We start from the raw sequence: 21,675 nt of genomic DNA on the forward strand, positions 1-21,675 counted from the left end.
CTGCCAAATTTAAGAAATTAATAATTGGTAAAAAAGGTAAAAAAAAGAGCTCTTATGAATCTAACAGCTTACGAAGTTGAATTATATTCAGCGGCCTGCAGGCCTAAATCAATTGTTTTCCTCTTTAATTTTTTGGGAGGATGATTCACAAAAATAAAAGAAAAACACAAGGTTTTGACGACTCTGCAGCTCAGTATATAATTATTCTGAATTTTTAAATAAATATAATAAAATAAAATAAATAAATGGAAGATTACTGGAATGCTTCGAAAAGTGCTAAGCTCAGAAAGAAAATGATTTTGGATCCGTGCTCATAAGAGCACTTTATTAATTCTCCTGACAAATTTCAGGAGATTCTGGTGATTCTCCCGAATCACCCATGGCGTCTTGGGTGATTCATAATAGTTTTAACTGATAATGCCTTTAAACTATTCATAACTGGCAGGGAAGTGCCGAAAACCACCACGGTATAGCTCAAGTTGCCTTTAACACAATGTGCATCCATTAATATCAATGCACTGAACATTATCAGACAATCTAGTCTAAAAACTTTATATATACCTCTGAATATAATACATGGGGTTATTTCTCTGTCACGCAAATTATGGGAGAAAATGTATTGTTTAATGAAAACTAGGAAATAACAGCTATTATCTAATGACTTTTGAAAAATAATTGAGTCTGCATTGTTCTCGGAAATGGATTATTTGGAGGATTAATTTACAGAAGAAATGCAAATAGATCCAAAGAAAACAGTGACGTGTTGCCTTGTTAAGTATAGAAATTGCACTGGCTGTTCGACTTCAGTTATCTGACGTCAGAACGGGAAAACGCGTGATCCATCACACTTTGAAAAGGGTCTTATCGTGGGAGCACGTTTAGCAGGAGCTACAGTTCAAGAAACAAAAGACATAAGTAGTTTCTCAAAAGCATCCATCTCAAAGGTTTCTAATGACTGGAAAGCAAGTGGTTCTTCCACATCCCAAAGGCGTAAATGTGGCAGAAAAACAATACTTCAAGAGTCATGCTGATGTTACTCTAAGGAGGACTGTACCGTAAAATAGGACATCCAAGGGCAGCAAATTACATCTGAATTCAACCAAATCCAGAACTGCCCTATTTCAACCGGTGCCATCGGGAAGAAATTAGGTACTGGCAGCTGCCTGCCTATTCAGAAGCCAGGTGTTTTAGAGAAAAAACACAAAAATTCTCCTGCAGTGGTGCCGGGCACGTTGTGATTGGACAGTGGAAGAAAGTCATGTGGTCAGATGAATCACGATACTTTGTTTTGCACTCAACCTCACGAAGCGATGGATCCTACTTGCCTTCTTATGACAACTCAAGCATCTGCAGGTGGTATGATGATATGGGGAATGTTTTGTTGGCACGGAATAGGTCCGTTAATAGTAGTGGAATGACGAATGTCCTCCAGGGAATACCTGCATTTTGTATGAGATCTGTTGCAGCCTGCAGTATTATACTTTTGTCCCTGAGGTGATGGTCACTTTATGGATGACAATGGAATAGCGCATCGTGCAGGAATAATTCAGAGAACGTGACCCGAATTTCTACCAACTTACCTGGCCCCCACATTCACCTGATTTAATTCCAATTCAGAATGTGTGGGACATGCTGGAGACAGCTTTCGGCAACGAAGTCATCTTTCTTCAACTCTGTCACAGCTACACGATATTTACCTGGAAAATGGCTACAATTTTAAACCAAAACGCACCTTATAGAATTCATTCCGCGCCGCACACTTGCTGTTATTCGAAACAAAGGCGGCCCGATTCGATATTGAATAAAGATTCGTATATCATTTGACCAGTGTGTGCACTTTATAATTAAGTTTACAATTTTTAGGCGTGTTTGCATATATATATATGAGTTAAGTTAATAATGGTAAGAGTTTTTTTAAAGGTAAAATATGATATTCTAGCTTATCAGGTAAACCATAAACCATGGCGGGTACCCAACGTGACCTGGAAAAATTAATCTATGCCATGACATAAGCAATAAATTATAAACATATATAAAAATACCATTAAAATGTTAGTTATGGCAATAAGATATATATATATATATATATATATATATATATATACCTATTGTCTTCACCATGTCCAACTCGACTCACGTTGGACGGATTTTCATGAAATTTTATGTTTGGACTTCATTTGTCGAACCACTCCAGATTTCATTAAAATGGGATCAATAGAAATCCAGCAATTATTGTCTCTTTTCTAATCGTAGTAATTAATTGATAAGGAGATAAGTATATTCATTAGCATTAACATTAGTAGAGGCATAAGGTGCAAGAAAGCAAGCTTATGCAGCATCAGCCAGAAAAAAAAAAAAAAAAAGAAAAACGCGCCGACTTCATCCCTTCGTTCGTTCCAAATACCTGTCCAGCTCAGCCTTAAATTTATTTAGTCTATCAACTTCCACAACAAAAGATGGAGGTCTGTTCTACCAATAAGCTATACGCTGGCTAAAGGTAAACTTCCGGTACATCTATCCTACAACTGTCTTTCTTCAATTTGAATGTATGCCCTCAGGTGATTATTCTGAGCAAGAGGAAGAATCCCATCAGCATCGAGCATGCTCAAACCATTCAAGGCTTTATAGACCTCAATCAGATCACTTCGCATGTGCCTAGTCTCCAAACACTGTAATCTGCAAAACTTAAGCCTTTCTTCGTAAGAGCAACCCTTTGTTCCATTCACTAATCTTGTTGCCCATCTCTGTACTCGTTCCAACAGCTCTACATCCTTCTTAAAATGAGACCTCCAGACCTGTATACAGTACACAGGATGTGGGTGGTCTGACCATCGCCTTATACAAGGAGATAATCATCTCCTTATCCCTTCTAGAAAAATTTCTGTATATCATGAGCTACTTGTACAAGACACCATGAGCTACTCATGCAGACCGTCTGCACTGCTCAGAAAACTTCACATCTGCCTGCACAATTATCTCGGGTCCTTTTCATTCTCTACCACTGTCAGTGTATTACCACAGAATTGACACATCACTCTGAGATTACTGCTTTCCATACTCCATTTGTTAATGTTAAACCTCATTTACCACCTCTTAGCCCATCCGCTCAACTTTTCTAGATCCTATTGCAGCAGCGTACTGTCATTTTACTGTCAATTGTTATTAGTGTCAACAACAATCCTGCCAACCTTCGTATCCTCTGCAAACTAGGTCATTAAGCCTGATATACCATCATCAATATCATTTATAAATACAGAAAACAACAATGGACCCAACACTTAACCCTGAGGGACTCCACTAATAACATTAGTCCACGAAGAGCAGTGTCCATTGATTACCACTCTCTGTCTTCTCCCACTCAACCATCCCTTTATCCATAGCAGCAATTTGCCTCCAATGCCACACTGCTCCAATTTGTGCTGCAGTCTTCCATGTGCAACAGTACCAAAGGCCTTTCTAAGATCCAAATATATGATATTAAAAATTATTCTTTGCATCCAGTTCCTTTGTGACTACATCAGAGTATTCAATCAAATTTGTCAGAGAAGACTTCCTCTTAACAAACCCATGCTGTGTCCGAGCTGTAACTGAAGTCTTGTCTCGATGATCCTGCAGTGCTTCTTTAACCAGTGCCTCCATTAATTTTCCTGGAATAGAAGTTAAACTCACAGGTTTATAATTACTTGTGTCGCCCATTCATCATCCTTTTGAATTGAAGTGACATTTGCACAACTCCAGTCCGTGGGTACCTCCCCTGAGTCTAAGGAAGCTCTCATAGTTATGGCTAAGGGTTTGCTTACTTCCTTTGCTGCCTTCTTTATTATAACTGGATAGATACCATCCACACCAGGTGTCTTTCTTATGTTTGTCGTCAACAATTTCTCCCCCATTTTCCTCTCAGTTATTACAAAATCATCTAGCTCAGTGCCAGAGTTTAGTTCACCTCTGGCATTCTCCTCCCTGAATAACTCCTCATGTGTGAATGTAGATGCAAAATACTCGTTTAGTTTGTTAGCCACCAGAGCAGGATCATCAACAGTTGAACGATTGATAGCAAGTGGACCAATCTGATTCATCCCTTTCCTTCTAGAGTTTACACAGGTAAAGAAATCTTTCCTGTTTTTCTTTGCATCCTTTGCCAAATATTTCTTATAATCTGCCTTTGCTTGCCTAACCTCCTTTGTAATTTGGTTACAACTTATATCTGTCATAGGTTTCCATGTCATCCATTAATTTGTATGAATCCCATGCATTTTTCGTCTCTGCCACATGTCTCATTAGTTCATCTGACATCCATTTAGGCCTAAACCTTGAACAATATTTCATAGTTGGTATGTAAAGCCTAGTAGCGTCAAAAATTAATTCTTTAAATGCTTCCCATTTGAATTTTCTGTTGGTAACATCATCAGTTGGTCCCACCGTATAGAATTTAACCACTGTCTCAGACCTCGGTAGTCGCCTTTACGAAAGCAAAAACCCTTCCCTTTACCCTTGATGGTAGTTACTTCTTTGAGTAAATCCCAGTTCAGCACATTGTGATCACTGACACCTGGTTGGTTGGTGTCGTGTCCATTTGAAGTCAAATTGAACCATGCGCTGATATCACTGCTTTAGCTAAGTCCACGATCTTTTCGTTATAAAGTTCTCCCTGAAAAGGGGATTCGTCCATGCTTTGCAAAGTCGCCTGAATTGCAGGACAGCTGAAGATGTGTTCCGGAGTAAGCTGTTCTTTCGGACAGTTTCTGCAAAGTTTATAAGTTCTGGTACCATCCGCACTAATTTTCATACCTGCCATGTGTCGGGTTCTCAGTCTGGCAATGGTCTTAGTGATGTTCCTATTTGCATTAATCTCGCAGATTTGGTGATCAGTTTCTATATGTTTCTGTCTGAGTCTGTGTCTGGCGATGGCATTAGCATCATCTAGAGTTATGGTTTTTGAGGTGTTGTGATTTAAGTTTCTTGCCTCTTTTGCCAGTTTATCGGCCGCCTCATTTCCTTCTATACCCACATGCGCAGGCATCCACTGTAGTGTGCAGCTCTTTCCCAATTGATGAACTGTCTCCAAATGTCGGTGAATGTCCTGTGTGAGTCCTGTGCGTCCATGTTTTATTGCCAGCAGGGCCGCTCTTGAGTCGCAGAAGATTACAAGCCCTCTGGCTCTGTCTATGTCTCTTAGTGAAATATAACTATTTAGGGCCTCAAGGATTGCCCTTAGCTCACATGTAAAGTTAGAGGCGATGCTGCCTGCACCTATGCTTTGTTGCATTTTTGTAGTATTTTTCAGGGTGGTGTGTATGCCTGCTCCGCCCTTGAGGATAGTCTCGTCCGAGGATCCATCGGTATACATCTGTACTAAGTCACGCCTCGAATAAGTCTCAATTGTTTTGATTCCTATAGCTTTGACAATGGTCTCGATTTCTTTTTTTGTACAGTGTTCCACGAGATCCAAATTTATTGTGGTATTTTGGGGGATGCAAGATGGTAAGGTAGGCTCTTGAAGTATGTCATATTTTGTGAGTTCAAGATCAAGACTTCCTCTGATTTCCTTATCGTATTTCATGGTAGATGACCTTTTGAGTCTTGACCTGCAGTTCCAATTTATAAAGGTCCTACGGGAGATATGATCAATGTCTCTGCTGTTAGCCTTATTAGTGAATTTAATTGTGTGATATCTTCTTCTTTGATTGAGTGTCTGAAGGCCGCATTCCCGCTCTGCTTTGGTGTTGTTCGTAGACGAAACAGCCCCGATGATTATTTTGGCTGCTCTTGCTTGGATCCTGTCCAGTTTTCCAAGTGCAGACTCAGAAGCATGCGCCCATATTGGTGCTGCATATTCCAAAATAGCCCTGATAAGTGAAGTATAAGTTGTTTTAAGTGTTTTCGGATTTGCTCCCCAGTTCGTACCACATAAGCTTTTTAGGATGTTTAACTTCTTCAGTGCTCTGTTGGAGCTGTTTTCAATGTGTTTGGTGAAACGTAGTTCTGTGTCGAGGGTTATACCCAGATATTTTGGGTTATCCATTTTTGAAGTGGGCACGCCGTCTATAGCGATAGCTGGGTTAAAGTTCTTTCTGCGGCTTCTGTCTGTGGTAAAAACTGTGTGGTTAGTTTTATGGGGATTTATCTGTAATTTCAGTTCTCTTGCCCAGTCCACAATTCCTTTTAGTGATCTGTTTATGGATATTTCTGATTTTGCCATGTCTCTGCTGGTATGCCATATTGCTATGTCATCTGCATAGCATGCAATCTTGGTGTCTTCGTCTGTATGTTGATGGACGTTATTAGTGTATAGCAGGAAGAGCAGGGGACTGAGAACAGAGCCTTGCGGGACTCCCTGCCATGTTCTTCTGTCCCTGGAGTAGGCCCCATTATATCTTACTCTGATCTTTCTGTCTCTTAGAAAGTCTGCAATCCATATTAGGGCGTTACCCTTTATACCATGTTTGTATGCTATTTCAATTAATTTCTTTCTCCAGACTGTGTCAAAAGCCGATGTCATGTCGAGGAAGACAGCAATAGTCTTTTTTGAAGGGTTTTCTTGCAAGCCGTCTATGATTGACTGACATAGATAAAAGAGTTGATCTTCTGTGGCATGTTGTTTCTTGTAAGCTGTTTGGTAGAAATTTAATATTTTCGTTTTTGTGAGTTCATTCATAATTCTAGAATGTATTATACGTTCCGTGATTTTGCAGAGAATACTAGTGAGTGCAATGGGTCTGTAATGTTTACACTTGGTGGGCGATTTCCCCGGCTTAAGTAAGGGGACAATGATTGAGGTTTTCCATGCCTTGGGGAGTTTTCCCTTTTGCCAAGTTATGTTTATTATTTCAAGTAAGCATTTTGTAGCGGTTTCTCCAAAGTGCTTGACCATCTCCCCAAAAATTAGATCACTGCCTGGAGATTTTCTTGCATCAATGTTCCTGATCGCTGTCTTAAGCTCTTGGCAAGTTATAACCTGAGTAAAGATATCATCATTTTTGTATCCTCTTGCCTCTGTCAGAAGTCTTCTAACTCTTCTATTCAATTTCTTGTCTTCCCTATTGAAGGATAATTTACTGATGTTGGAGTAGTGTGTTGCTAGCATATTTGCTGCCGCTTTGTTTGTATCTGCATCAGAACCAGAAGAGTTAATGATGTTTGAATTCTGATCTGTTGTACTAGAAGAGCATTTATTTAGGGCTCCGACGACTTTCCAATACTTTGCATCTTTCCTTGGGTCTAAGCTGTTGCAAAATTCTGCCCATTTTTTACTCTTACCCTTTGCTATCTCTTCCTCTACCTTTCTTGTAGCTTCGGCAAGCCTGTTTCTGTTTAGGCTTGTGTTGTTGGTCTTTACTAGTTCGTTTAAATGGTCCCTTTCTTTAATCAAAGAATCAATGTTGAGATCTTTCCAATAAGGGACCCACTGTTTTTTCCTTTTACCTCTGGGTATGAACCTCTTGGCCGCAATTGTGATGTTCTTTGTAAGGTTTGAAGTCTTTTCTTCCAGACATTCAGTTCGAGGCTCATTTAAGCATAGTTTGTCCAGTAACTGTGTAAAACCTGTCCAATCTGCTTTTCTGAAGTTCCATGATCTCTTTTTCTGGTCAACTTCCTCCACTTGAAATTTAAGTGTGGTTATAATGGGGCGATGATCACTCATGGCACTATTCAAGATTCTCCAGCTGCAAAGGCTTGAGATATGATAGCTGACTGCTGTGAGATCAAGGGCAGATTCCGTGCCAGTAGTTCTTGATAAGTAGGTATTTTGCTTGTTATTTAATATGATCAGACCTAGATCAATTAGGATATCTTCTACCTGCTGTCCCTTTTCATCCAGGACAGGTGATCCCCAAGTGGGACTTTTTGCATTAAAGTCTCCTACCATAATAACAGAGTCTATTGGGATGTTGCTTATTTCATTGAATGAATTGGGGCTGATAGAGGAGTTATCAGGATGATACACATTGGCCAAGATGAAGGAGCGCTCTGGAGAGATGATCTCTAGAGCCTGGACTTCTGTGTTGCCAGTATCTTGCCCTGCACTGATAACTTTATACTTGACAGCAGAGTCTTTAATTAGGAACGCTAATCCACTTCCACGTTTATTTTCTCTATTCTTTCGAATCGAGTGTAACCTTTAATGTTGAGCTGTATTTTGTCGTTCAGCCATGTCTCCTGAAGACAGGCAATGTGAACATCATTTTCAAGTAAAAGACTCTGTAGTTCGTCTCTTTTCCTCTGTGTTCCATTAATGTTTAGCTGTAGGATATTGATTGTCCTCGTAGCACATTTCCCATCAAGTTCCCGGACTGTAGAGCTTGACGCGTCGGCTACCCCGTACGCCAGTGTTTCTCAAAGGGTGTGCCGCGTCACATTAGTGTGCCGCAAAATTTTCCAAGTGTGCCGCGAAATTTAGAAATTTCTTCTTCTATGACTACGTAGGTGTGCCGCGAAATTTTTCTTCTTTGGAAAATGTGCCACGAGAGTAAAAAGATTGAGAAACACTGCCGTACGCGGTAGCATGGTCTAAATCTGTGAATTGACTTCTCATGGAAAAAGGGTTGCCATTGCCGTAGAGAGGTTGGACACTGACACCTAATGGTTCCTTTATCTGCAGATTCTTAATGCATGAAGAATCACTACTGATAATCAGATCAAGAGTATTACTCAGTCTAGTTGCCTCCCGAACATGCTGATGTAGAAAACAATCATCCAATAAATCCACAAAAGCCTTGCTAGTGTGAGAGTGACCAGCCCCCAAATTTCAGTCAATATCCGGGAAATTAAAATCCCCCATTATATGACCCTCTGATTTACTGTCCTACTCTATGTCCCTGTACAGTTTTTTTTTATTATACTCATCAGAGTCATTAGGTCTATAACACACTCCTACTCTCAGTTTTGATTTCCCAGTGCTTATGTCACCCCAAACTGACTTGACATTGCAATGCCTAGCAAAGTCGACTGGCTGCACTTCCTTGAATTTTATGTTTCTTAACTACTAGCATAACCCATCCTCCCTTCCTATCCTGTCTGTCCTTCCTGTACACATTGTACTCTCCAAATTCCAGTTCTGCATTCCTTATATCTGTGTGACACCACGACTCTGACATCCCAGCAATATCTGCCTTTGTTGTTTTGACAAAACCTCAAATTCATCAAATTTATTTACCAAACTCCTAGCATTGATGTACACGCAAGTATACATGCCCCTATTCCTATTCTTAGCTACCCTAACATGTGTTTCCTTGTACCGCAATGACTCCCAACAGTCTGAGAAATCACTGCATCTTGTTTTCCAGGGTGCTGCTTATTCCAATAGAAACAGTGCAAGAATCACTTTCACCTCTGCCAGTGGCTACTGTTAATCTATTAGTCCGTGTTTCCTCCCAAGCTAGCAATTTTCCGATCCACCTAACACTGCCTCAATAGGATCAGTAAATATTCTTGCACCCTTTCTATTTAAATGTATCCCACCAGGAGCGGATTAAGGTCGGTTGAGACCCCGGGCGCAGAAGAAAATATTGAGCCCCTTAAAAAAAAGAGAGAGACAGAGAAAATAAAAATACATGTTAACAATTTTTTTAAATAAATAAAAAAATATTATGTACTATTAATGTTTTATTTCCAATAAAATTTGAATATAACATATGTATAATATAATTAATAATAGCATAATAATAATCACAAAGTTTTGAACTAATAGTTGAACATATTAGTTCAACTATTAATTGAACTAATATGTTCAACTAATTTGTTGGGGTTTGAGTATAAAGTTGGGGTTTTGCGTGGGCCCTTCAGAAGTCGGGGCCCGGTGCGCCCGCCGTTAAATCCGCCTCTGTATCCCACTCTGTAGAAGCAGTCTCTCCTGTTAACAAACATAGACTAGGCTGAGAAAAATTCTACCCCTTGAGCCTTACACAATCTCTCCAGGGCTGAAATGATCGACGAGACTCTCACCATATACTCCCTCCTATCGTGTCTGGGCAGAATTGCAGACACTTTCAAATTCAACCCTAATTCACGGTTTTGTTTCAATAGTAACCTGCACTTGTTAAGTAATTCTACCTATCTCCTACTCTTAATATCATTTGTGCCAAGGTGTACAACAATATCACCTTTTGTGCCCTTAAAAGATGATATCTGCTCTGCAACGTCATCAACCTTGGCCGCTGACAGACATACCCTGGTCCTGTTCCACCTATCCTTTTGCATACCATGTTTCCCGAACAATAGAGTCACCAACAACTACTAGTTCCTGTGGGACCTGGGTATTCTGCCTTAGGGGTTGCCGCTGTGTTGTGTGATGATCAAGTGCAAGCTCTGGCGTTGATGTGGGCAACTGAGAGCTTGATGGGCCCCTCAATTTAGATCCTTCGAGGGCATCCACCCTGTCCTTCAAGCTCTCATATAGGCCCATAACAACGCTGTCTTGTCGCCTGATTTCTTCACACTCCTTACATCGCGCGCACACAAAAAGACAATTCCCCTTGACAATATCATGTCCCATACCTGATTGCTCCACAAACATCAATAAAGAAATGCATTTTAAAAGGCTGTGATTCAGAGGGCAACTCCCCCCCCCCCCCACTCTCAGTTCTTACTTGAGCCACAGCACTCTCATTAGCTTGAGCCTTTTGCTTTGCTGCTCTGGTCTGAGTCATGATTTCGATTCAATTTCAGTAAAAAATTATATCCCAATGCAGTTATCACACTATATATAAAGTGGATTCCAGTTATTTGGGCCACCGGTTAACCGGGGCAGTCGTTTATTTGGGGAAAATCTTAAAAAACAGAAACCAATCGAGAAAATAGCCAGGGTTTACTTCGCTTAATTGGGACAGCATGCCGTTTTATCGGGGCAGGAGACCGCAGCACTGGATATTACCCTACGATTGTCTCTGACGGTACCACCTGGTTCGGTCGAAATTCTGGAGGTCACTACCATAAAATAATAAAAACAATTAGCAGTCACCTGTTTATTGGGCCTTTCTGTTAGTGAAATCTGTCATAAACGGACAGTAAACTCGATCTTACTGAATTTGCGATGATACCGACAGCTAGAATTCTGTGGGTTATTATGGTGAAATGTGTTTACATTTCCATGAAATCTCCAGTCATATAAAAAAATTAATTTTCAGATCTTCTCTTTCATTCGTATTTTTAAAGCTTTGTAACTCGTTATTCGGTTCTCACTTGCGCGTATTGTGTTACTTTGTGTGCGCCGTGTTCTTTGTTATTGATTGCTTTTCTTTTCACTGTTTTAAATTTTAACCCCCACCGACAAATGTCAGTAAACAAAAATGTCAACTAGTTCGTATGTACATATTATAGTCATCATCATCATCATCAGCCATTTTCAATCCACTGCAGGATGAAGGCCTCTCCAGCAACTTTCCAGTTCCTTCTGTTTTGAGCACTGGCCATCCATTTACTGTCCAAAAACTCATGAATTTCATCTATCCATCTCCGCCTTTGTCTTCCAGGTTTTCTTCTAGCTCCTCTTGGGTACCATTCTGTTATTTTCTTCGTCCATCTGTTATCATGTCTTCGAGCTATGTGTCCTGCCCAAGACCATTTTAGTTCTTTAGGTTTGATAAGAATGTCCTTTACTTGAGTTTGCTGCCTAATCCATGTGTTTCTCTTCTTATCTAACAGTCTGATACCCAATATAATTCGTTCCATTCTTCGCTGTGTAGTTCTCAGCTTCTCTTCCATTCTTTTGGTGAGTGCCCAAGTTTCACTTCCATAAGTCATGGTGGGGAGTATACATTGATTCATTATTTTACGTTTCAGACAAACTGGGATATTGCTCTTCAGTATGTGACACTGAATGCTATCCATCCAAAATTTATTCTTCTCTTGACTTCCAGCCATTTATCATTATTACAGCTAATGACATGTCCCAAATAAGTATATGACTCCATCTTTTCAATTACTGCTCCTTCAATCATTATTTCCCTTTCTGTGGCATACTTGTTCATCATTACTTTTGTTTTAGCCCTATTCATCTTTATTCCAAAATCCTTACTAACTGTGCATAACTGATTAAGATTTTCATCTAATTCTTAGGGATCGTGGCTTATGACCACAATGTCATCTGCAAATCGTAAATGGTTTAGGTACTTTCCATTCACATTGACTCCTTTCTGCGACCAGTCTAATCTTCTGAAAGCTACCTCAAGGGCAGCAGTAAATAGCTTCGGAGATATTGTGTTTCCTTGTCGAACTCCTTTCTCGATTTTAAATTTCCTACTGTCTTTGTCTAGTCTAATAAAGGAGGTAACACTCTCATATATTTTCTTCAAAATCATAATATATGGAGTATCTATGCCTTGTCTTTCCAGTGCCCGAAACATTGCCTTATGCTGTATGGAGTCAAATGCCTTTTCATAATCCACAAATTCCAGGCATAACGGTGTTTTATATTCATTTGCTTTCTCCATTAGCTGTGATATTACGTGAAGGTTATCCATAGTTGAGAATCCTGTCCTAAAGCCAGCTTGCTCTTTCGGTTGATTGTCATCAAGTATTCCTTCTAATCTGTTAGTAATGACCCTTGTGAACAACTTGTAGATGTGGGATAACAAGCTAATTAGTCTATAATTTCCAATTTTTGATTTATCTCCTTTCTTATGCAGCAAAACTATGATTGCATTATTCCACTGCTTAGGCGTCACACCTTTTCTAATGCACTTTGCGGAGAGCCTTGCCAGTTTTTGTGTTATTTCTCTTCCTCCCAATTTTAACAGCTCTACAGTAACTTCATCTTCCCCCGGGGCTTTCTGATTCTTCATTTGATGAGGTAGAACATGCATTGAAGACAATGCATGTTCTACCTCATCAGGAAGAATATCGGGTATGTCGTATGTGTTGCTACTTTGCAATCCATCTTACCCACTGCTGGCATCATTCCCTCGCTCCTTGTACAATTCTCTATAGTAGTCTTGTGCTATTTGAATAATACCTTCTCTGCTGTTTATAAGTACACCATCGCTATTCTTCAGTTTCAGTATCATTTGTATTTCTGTATTACTGCTCGTGGCTGCTGATTTAAGTCCTTTGTTTTCCCCTAATGCTTGTTCTATTTTTCTTGTGTTAGATCTTCTTATGTCCTCTCTGAGTCTCTTTCTAATGGCTTTGCATAACTCAATATACTCAATTTTCTCCCTGTCAATGTTTTTCTTCCTCTTCATTTGTCGTCTTCAGTTCATCATGACAAGTGTTTCTTGACTAATTTTTTCTTCTTTGGATTTCTTTTTCTCTATAGGTTTCTTGAGCTTTATCACTTTCAGAAAGTTGTAGTATTCCTCGTCGATATCTTGGTCCTGAGCAGTCTGCAGAAGCTCAAACTTGTTCTTAAGTTCCAGTACATACTGCTTTTTCTCCTCTTCTGTTATCTCAAAGACCTTTGTATTATTTACTCGAGTCATTTTTTCGCTTTCCTTTCCTACATCTATATCAAGTGTACATCTTACCATTCTGTGATCACTTCCAACATTTACCTTATTCAGGACGGTAACATCATTCACAATATATCTTCTGTTAGTGAGGATGAAGTCGATTTCATTAGTTGTTAATCCATTTGGACTCTTCCATGTCCACTTTCTGTTCACCCTTTTCTTGAAAAAAAAGTGTTCATTACTGACAGTCCTTGAGATTCTGCAAATTCCACAAGTCTTTCACCTCTTTTATTTCTTTCACCAATTCCAAAATTTCCTATAGTTCCTCTTTCTGCGCTGTTTTGTCTTTTTCCAACCTTAGCATTGAAGTCCGCCATAATAATAGTGTAGTGGGTTTTCTGCTCATCTAGAAGACTCTCAATTTCGGTGTACATTTCTTCAACCTCTTCATCATCATGGCTCGATGTTGGTGCATTAATCATTATAATCTTCAGCTTGTACCTCTTAGAAATCTTGAGTATTAGTCTTGACACCCTTGGTGATGTACTTTTGAATTCCAAAACGTTGTTTTTAAAATCTTTATGGACCAGAAACCCAACTCCACCTTCACTCCTTTCACTGTTTCCATTGGTCTACAGCAGATTTCCACTTGATAAACTTATAAGTGATTCATTTCTTCTTCTTGTTTCAGCCAAACCGATGATATTCCAATTCACATTTTCTAATTCGTTTTCCAGCTCTCATATCCTCTCTTCACCAATGAGTGATCTTACGTTATAACAGGCCAAGTTCGGTTTCCGTGCATGGCAGCCTGGTCTTACCTAAAGATTCTTAGCACCCTCTGCTTCCACTCTGATCCTCTCGCTGCCGTAAGAGGGAGAGTGAAAGCCACTGGAGATTTAGGGCCATTTGTTTTATCGTGCTGTCATATGCTGGAGGGTTTGGTCTTTTCCTCTTCACGCTGACCAGGCGTCTTGAAGAGAACCACTTTACACGTTCGTTGCCACCTAAGTGACGTAACAGGGATTACCATCGCGAAGGTGTGCATGAGTGGATTTTAGGGAGGCAGGCCAACAGGACTTCTCCTAATAGAGAAGTCTCTGTAATAGAGATATTGGATCCATCAGTGTTTTAGGCTGAGTGTCTGATAACACACAGGATACCTGTTCTCCTAAGCCCTCTCATATTACAGTACGTATTAATTATTCCGATTTTCGCATATTTTTTAATTGGTAAGGTAATAAAGGTTGATTTTTTTCTTAATATATCTTTACTTTTATAGCCTGTGGATAATATTCCTTCTATTTTCGCTAATTAAAATCGTTGTTTAATAGAATTAAAATTCATTTCACAAACATGATCCCAATGACCCGCGCTTACTGCACATCGTATAGTGAACGGTACTTTACTATGTTGTGTTCGTCGTAACGGGATTTGATTGTACAGTGAACCAATTGTATAAAAAGGGGGGAAGGGCATTGTATTTTTAACTACGTGAAATTTCGGATAATTGGGGCAGCCGCTTAATCGGGCCAAAATGCACTAGTCCCGATGTGTCCCAAATAACCGGAATGACTATATATATATATATATATATATATGTTTTTCAGTATCGAGTATTATCTCCGAGTTTCGTTTTACAACTTCCGTATCAAGTTATGTATTAATTAATAATGTTACGTTTATAAAATCTAAGTCGTTATATGCATTTAGTTAAAGAAGTACAATTTAATTGATAATGAAGTTTAACTAGATTAATAAATTTTACTGATTAATCGATAACAGTATATACTATACTAAGCTAACGCTATCTAGTACGGGATATAACGTTGCATTAATTAACTTCCAAAATCTCGCTATCTAAATTCAGAATAAACCAAGGATCTTGACTAGGTTTATAATCTACTTATAGAAAATAATTTAATATAACAATTAAGCCAATAAAGCTGGTAAATAGAGTTAAAAACTTCGGGTTCGCTGGAGCTGCAAAAACTTGCAAAACACTTGGATTGGATACCCTTACTGAAACTAAGTAATAACATACAAAATCTCTATCGAAGCTAAAAATTAAACTAAGTATCGTACTAGGAATATAAAGCTACTTCAAGAAAATAAATTAATATGCTAATTGAAGTCAATAAATCAGCAAAAATATTTAAAAAAAACTTCTCTATTTGCCGGAGCCGTAAAGAGGTGCATTGCTAAAAAAAATAGTACCGGAACGCTCGTACTCCAGAAGATTATATGATAACCCCACATCGACTGTACAGTAACTGAATCAGACTTCAGACTCACGGTTCATAGAACAACTAGTTCTAGCGTTCAGCACAAGGCGAATCAAAATGCACGTTCGCACGCATCATAGTATATCTCATTCACTGGATCTCTTTAACTAACACATTGTACTTTAGTAAGAAACGTTCAAGTTTCATTGCGAAATTTATATTTTTATTTTTAAATAAATTTTTAAAGAAATATTTTAATTTTAAAGATTACTATTAATATATATATATTTTTTAGCAATGGGTAAAATAGATATTTCTCCTTCCCCTTTGATTATGCCATTGTTTCATAATATTAGGTGTATAAATTTAATAATTTTCTATTATGACGTTTAGAAAATGTACCGGAAAGTCGTTCCACTGCGTTCCGGACCGAATACACCACTAACTGTATTTACCTTGATTTCAGTTAATCAACGAAAACGAAAAAAAATTTCGTAATTTACTTTGTAATTGTAAAAAAAAAAAAAAAAAAAAAAATTAAACCCACCTGAAATGTAACGCACCGCGTACATTAACTAATTTAAAATTCGATTTAATTCACCTTGTGATCTGGAATGGGAAGGAACAAAATTAAAATGAGATCTAGTTGCATATTAATATCACTCTTGATTAAGAGTCAATAATTACTTTTGTTAAATCCTACCTAAATAGATAAAAATATACCTATGCCACTTTATTAGGTATATCTACCCTTTGCATGAAATGGGGTTCTCATTCAGCATCATGTGGTCGTACAATGGGATGAAAAGCAGGTGGGCAGATGTGAACGTATGTCTTGTGCGTACAATTCATGTAAGAATGGACGTGTTTTGTTTTAGGGTTTTAGTCACATCAGCAACTTAGGCCATATTGCGTGTATATAATATACCCATAAATTGCAGCGTTCTATGATCGATTTACTGTTTGATGGACGACAAACCAGAGTTTTCGGTAAAAAGAAAACTGTGCTGCACTCGCTTGAGGCCGCCTAATTCAGCCACGTTGTGAAACAGCCTGTAAAAATTCCTCGCATCACTAACGGGATTCGAATGCAGATCCTTTCCAACCGGTGTGGAGAGCACAATGATTTTACCAACTGTACTACCCATGAGGCCGCGAGAATGGGCGAAACGAAAAATTGAAGTGACTTGATTTACGTGAACATGAAATAGTAAATGATGCAAGAAATGCCAGTATTACTGGCATTTCTTGCATCATTCACTATTTCATGCCAGTATTATCATTTACTATTTCAAGAAATGCCAGCATTATCTGTTAATATTATTGTTAGTAGTGACAAAAACGAAGTAAGCTTATAAAGCATTATAAAGGTTGAATGTGCTCAACGCCACTATGCAAGGCCGCAATGACAATGTCCCCATGACTACAGACAAACTAACTGCATTAAAAAAAAGCTTCAGCTATGGCTCGGAAGAGTGATGCAACATAATCTCGAAATATTTCCATTGGTAAAAAATTTTAAAGCGAGCAATGAATTTTACGGCCTCATACAGGAACACCTCACAACACTGGTAGAAAAGATTGATCAATACTGCCCATCGTTGTCTACAGAAAACTTCAACTGGGTCAGGGATCCCTTTGCGAATTCCAACTGTTCAGATCTGATATTAGGCGACGAGGAGGAGGAGGAAATGGCCTGCATTTCCAGTGATCGCACCTTGAAATTGAAACACAGGAGTACGCCACGACTCTTTTTGTATATACAACCAAAAACAGTATCCAAGCATCTCTTCAAGAGTATTATCCATTCTTCTATAGTTCTCCACGATATGCTGTTGTGAACAGGGATTTTCAGCTCTGACAAATATCAAAGACCAGAAAAGAGAAGGCTTATTTGTGTCGATGAGGAGATGAGAGTTTGTTTGTCTCAAATTAGACTTAATTTAAATCAGATTACCCGACAAAAACAAGCTCACATCTCTAATCGAATTTGTATATTTCGTGAATGAATCATGTTTTCATGTAGCTGCATTGTTTTATACAATGCAGCTACATAAAAACATGATTTATACTGGATGTCTCATGATCTTATTATAAAGTAGTTGTGTTCTATATTTATGAATAAAGCACTGCTAGGAGTTGATTCTTTTAAGGTATTTCTTATTGATAAAAAATTCTGCGTGGGGGGGGGAGAAAAGTTTCATTTCGAAAGTGCGGCCCAGAGGAAAAAGTTTGCCACATGCAGAAATGCCACCAGCTCTGCTGTTATCAGAGTGCCTTCCTTTATGTGAATACAACGAATAAGAAAGAAAATCAAATCGGACTTTTGCATTTTATAAGTGGAAAAAATTTTGGAAGAAATCCTACCTGACGTTGGTGATGAATTGAACAATCACTTCGCATCGATCATTACTGGCAAAAGAACATTCCATTCATAGTGAGGAGAGGCATTGTTAGTGAGGCTGAGCTACGTGAATTAGCGTTATTAAAATTACAGACAATTGTTTATTAGAAAAACTTTCGAGCCAAAATGCAAATAAGGCTCCAGCTGTTGTGAGAAATAACTGTAGGACCTGAATATATTGAAACACGGTTTAGTTTCTACGATGGATTTCAGGGTGGCTGCAGAGCAGGAAGTAGAAGGTAACTGATGGTTACTTCTCTGATTGGCCAAATATTAGAAGCAATGACCCCAAGGTTCGGTTGTGAGGCATTGTTGTTTCTGATTTTCATAAATGACATCGACGAAGTGATTAAGGGTGTGATGTCAAAATTTGCGTATGATGTAAAGATTAGGAGAATGGTAAATGAAGGAATGCCGCAGCATCCTCTGAAAACGACTTGGATAGGCTTCAAAGATGGGCAGAAAAGTTGTAATTATGTTTTAATGTAGAAAATGCATGGTCTTACACCTGGGGAAAAGCAACCTTGTGCACTTAGTGAGACTAAATTAAAAATAGCAGAGGCAGAAAGGGATTTGGAAGTGACAATACAGTTGGACATGGAGCTTTCTGAACAGCGTAGGCAGGTGTCGATGATTTATCAAACATTTGTTGTAGAGAAAGGTGCTCTTAAACTCACTGAATAAGGAAATTAAAAGACCTTTGCATATAGACCTCTTACCTAGATTGTCCTTGTTTTGTTTTATTTATTAATTTTTTGTACTGCAGCAAAACCCTGTAGCTTTCTTCACAATATGGCTACTAATACTATGTTAAATCTCATTAATGATATTTGTTGTTACCTCATTAATTGGTACCTTAGTTACCGCTTTTCTGCCGATATATCCAATTTTTCTAGGTGTTGTTTCAGTAGTACGCCTTTATTAATGATTAGAATCAGAGCGCACTACTGCAACAAGATCTAGAAGAATTATTAGACAGACAACTGAGAAGTAGTAACTGAGGTTTTCCATTGATAACTGCAAAGTATTGCATATGGACAGCAGTGATCTCAGAATAACATATTAATTGGGTTGCCACATTCAAAGTGGTGTTGTGGAAAACGAAAGAAACCGAGGGTTAATTGTACAGTCTGAAATGAAATTCTCTGAGCTGAGTAGACAGGCTATTAGGACAGCTCATGAGGTTCTACCAATGATATACAAGAATTTTATCAACAGAATGGAGGAGGCATTGTCCCGTTATACTGTATAAGGCAATGGGCAGGCAGCATACAGGTCTGGAAACCTCATTTTAGGGAGCATGCTGAGCTATTGAAATTGGTACAGAGAAGAGCAACAAGATTATTCAAAAGCACAAAAGGGTACCGCTACTGCAAACGACTTCAGTTCTGCAAATTGCAGAGCTTGGAAACTCATCTATGAGCAGTTCTGACTGAAGTTGTAAGGTTGAAAATGGATCGAGTCCATTAAATACTGATGACATTTACTCTTTCTAGGGTAACACACAAGAGGAGACATAAATTGAAAAAGAATGGCTGCAGGATAGATATACGAAAATTTGCTTTGAACCAGAAAGTGGTTAACTTTTGTACAAACATCCGTCTGTTGTTGTGGAAGTAAGTAGTTTAAAAAAATTTAAGAAAAAAATTAGATGAATTATTATAGGGGAATTAACACTATTAATACTTATAGTATATTGATTATAGTGAAGAGAGACCATAGAAAGAACATGATCCTAATTAGCAATTAACTGTTGCTGTAATATCATCCACCTAAGAAATAACGATTTCAGTTTCTAATAAGCGAGATGCACGGAACGTTAATTAGCATATTGTAAATGTTTATTAATTACTGCGGTCAATGAACAGATCCACAGAAGAAACCTCATCCTAATGAGCAATTAAAAAGAATAAAATTAGAATTATTATGGCGTGTGATACCGCGATGGTTGCCGAATATTATTTAGTTCATTAATTTAAGTCATTTTTTTAGCTCAGTTAGTTATTTTTGAACACTGCCATTAAACTAAGCATCTGCTAATTATATATGACTCCCAGTAAAAATTAAATTACGACAAAAGGATTGTATTTTAAATCTTATCTTGTACGACTTTCACATCAGCGTATCTTATAAATACCAACAAAATAAAATAGCCCCTTTTTAAAATATAAAATAATCTAGAATATAGAAACTGTGGGCTAATAAAAATAAACGGTTCATAAAAATTCTGAATATATACGTTTAATACGTTAAAAATCTTGAATATACGTTTATGTACTGGATTGCATATCAAACTAAATAAATTCATAATAAAGTTTAGAAGCCAGTATGCAAGGACATAAATACCGTTCTCGTTTTTTTCCAAAACAGGATGTTCACAAAATATGCCACAATTTAAATTATTTATTGTTATTTTTAATGTAGTCTTTTTCAATACTGAGTGCAGTGTTTTGTAAAGGACATTGCATGAGCATCTAATGAGATTAAAGTGTTAGGAATTTTATTTTAAATTGAAAAAATAATGCACAACAGGTCCATTTATGCATTTTTTAAACGCTAACAGGTAATAAGAGTAAATAGGTAAGACAATAAACTGCACAGAACAAAATCTTTAATTGCAGCACAAGATACATACAATTAATACCGTCATGCCGGTGGTGCTGGCGCCTCCGTAGTCATGTGGGCAGAAGCAGCAGTACGAAGCACACGCTTTTTGATTAGATAGGGGTTCGAGCCCGTGACCACCAAATACGGGAGGTCAGGGAATGGCCACCGCATATCCTCGGAGCAATATGGCCTTAGTTGCTAATGCTCCTAAATACCAAATAACAACAACCGGTGGTGCTCGGGGTTTACAAATGCATATTTACAACAAATCTATACAGATGTAAGAAATATAGGAGGGTCAGGAGGGAATAAAACTTATTTTTCAGGCTGCGTGTATTCTGCATAAACCAAATAAGTGGTTTATGTGAGCCAGGGCTCCCACTCCTGGGTTTTTCCACCCAGATCTGGGTTTTTTGATTGTCATCTGGGTTGATAGGTTTTTTTCACAAAAATATCTCATTATCTGGGTTTTTTTGGTAATTTTTAATTTTAAGTCAAAATTTATTTTTATTTCTTGTAAATACAATAAAATTTAATACATTTAATAACAGTTTACAATTTTCTTAATTTTATATTCTAACAATACTGATCATAATTTGTAATATCTCAAGTGCTTGTACAAAATACTACAAATGTAAAAGGATTTCAAAGTTTTCGCAGGGTTCTACACTATGAAATTACGCTTACATGTTCATACATGTTCGTGTTACTAACATGTATGCACAGCCTACTGAGCAGGCGGAAGGCAGTCTTTACTGCACAGTCTTTCGTGATCGTTCGTGGTATTATTGCGTTATTTGGTGTGATTTTTACATTTATGCGTGTACTACATACAGTGATATAATAAATTTAAATTGTAGTGACTATTTCTATTTTATGTTAATGGATTAGTGATTTATTTTTTATCTTATAGAACATTTTAAATAAGATAACTGCTAATTAGCCATACCCACAAATTGCCCACAATGTCTGAAACTTGTTCCCCACAGAGAAAGGTGAGTAAACGGTGGTATACTCAAAATTTTAGAAATGAATGGTTAGAAGATCCGGAATT

Source organism: Mastigoproctus giganteus, chromosome 9 (assembly GCF_048544385.1).
Source record: "Mastigoproctus giganteus isolate SK-2022 chromosome 9, ASM4854438v1, whole genome shotgun sequence".
Classification (NCBI taxonomy): domain Eukaryota; kingdom Metazoa; phylum Arthropoda; class Arachnida; order Uropygi; family Thelyphonidae; genus Mastigoproctus; species Mastigoproctus giganteus.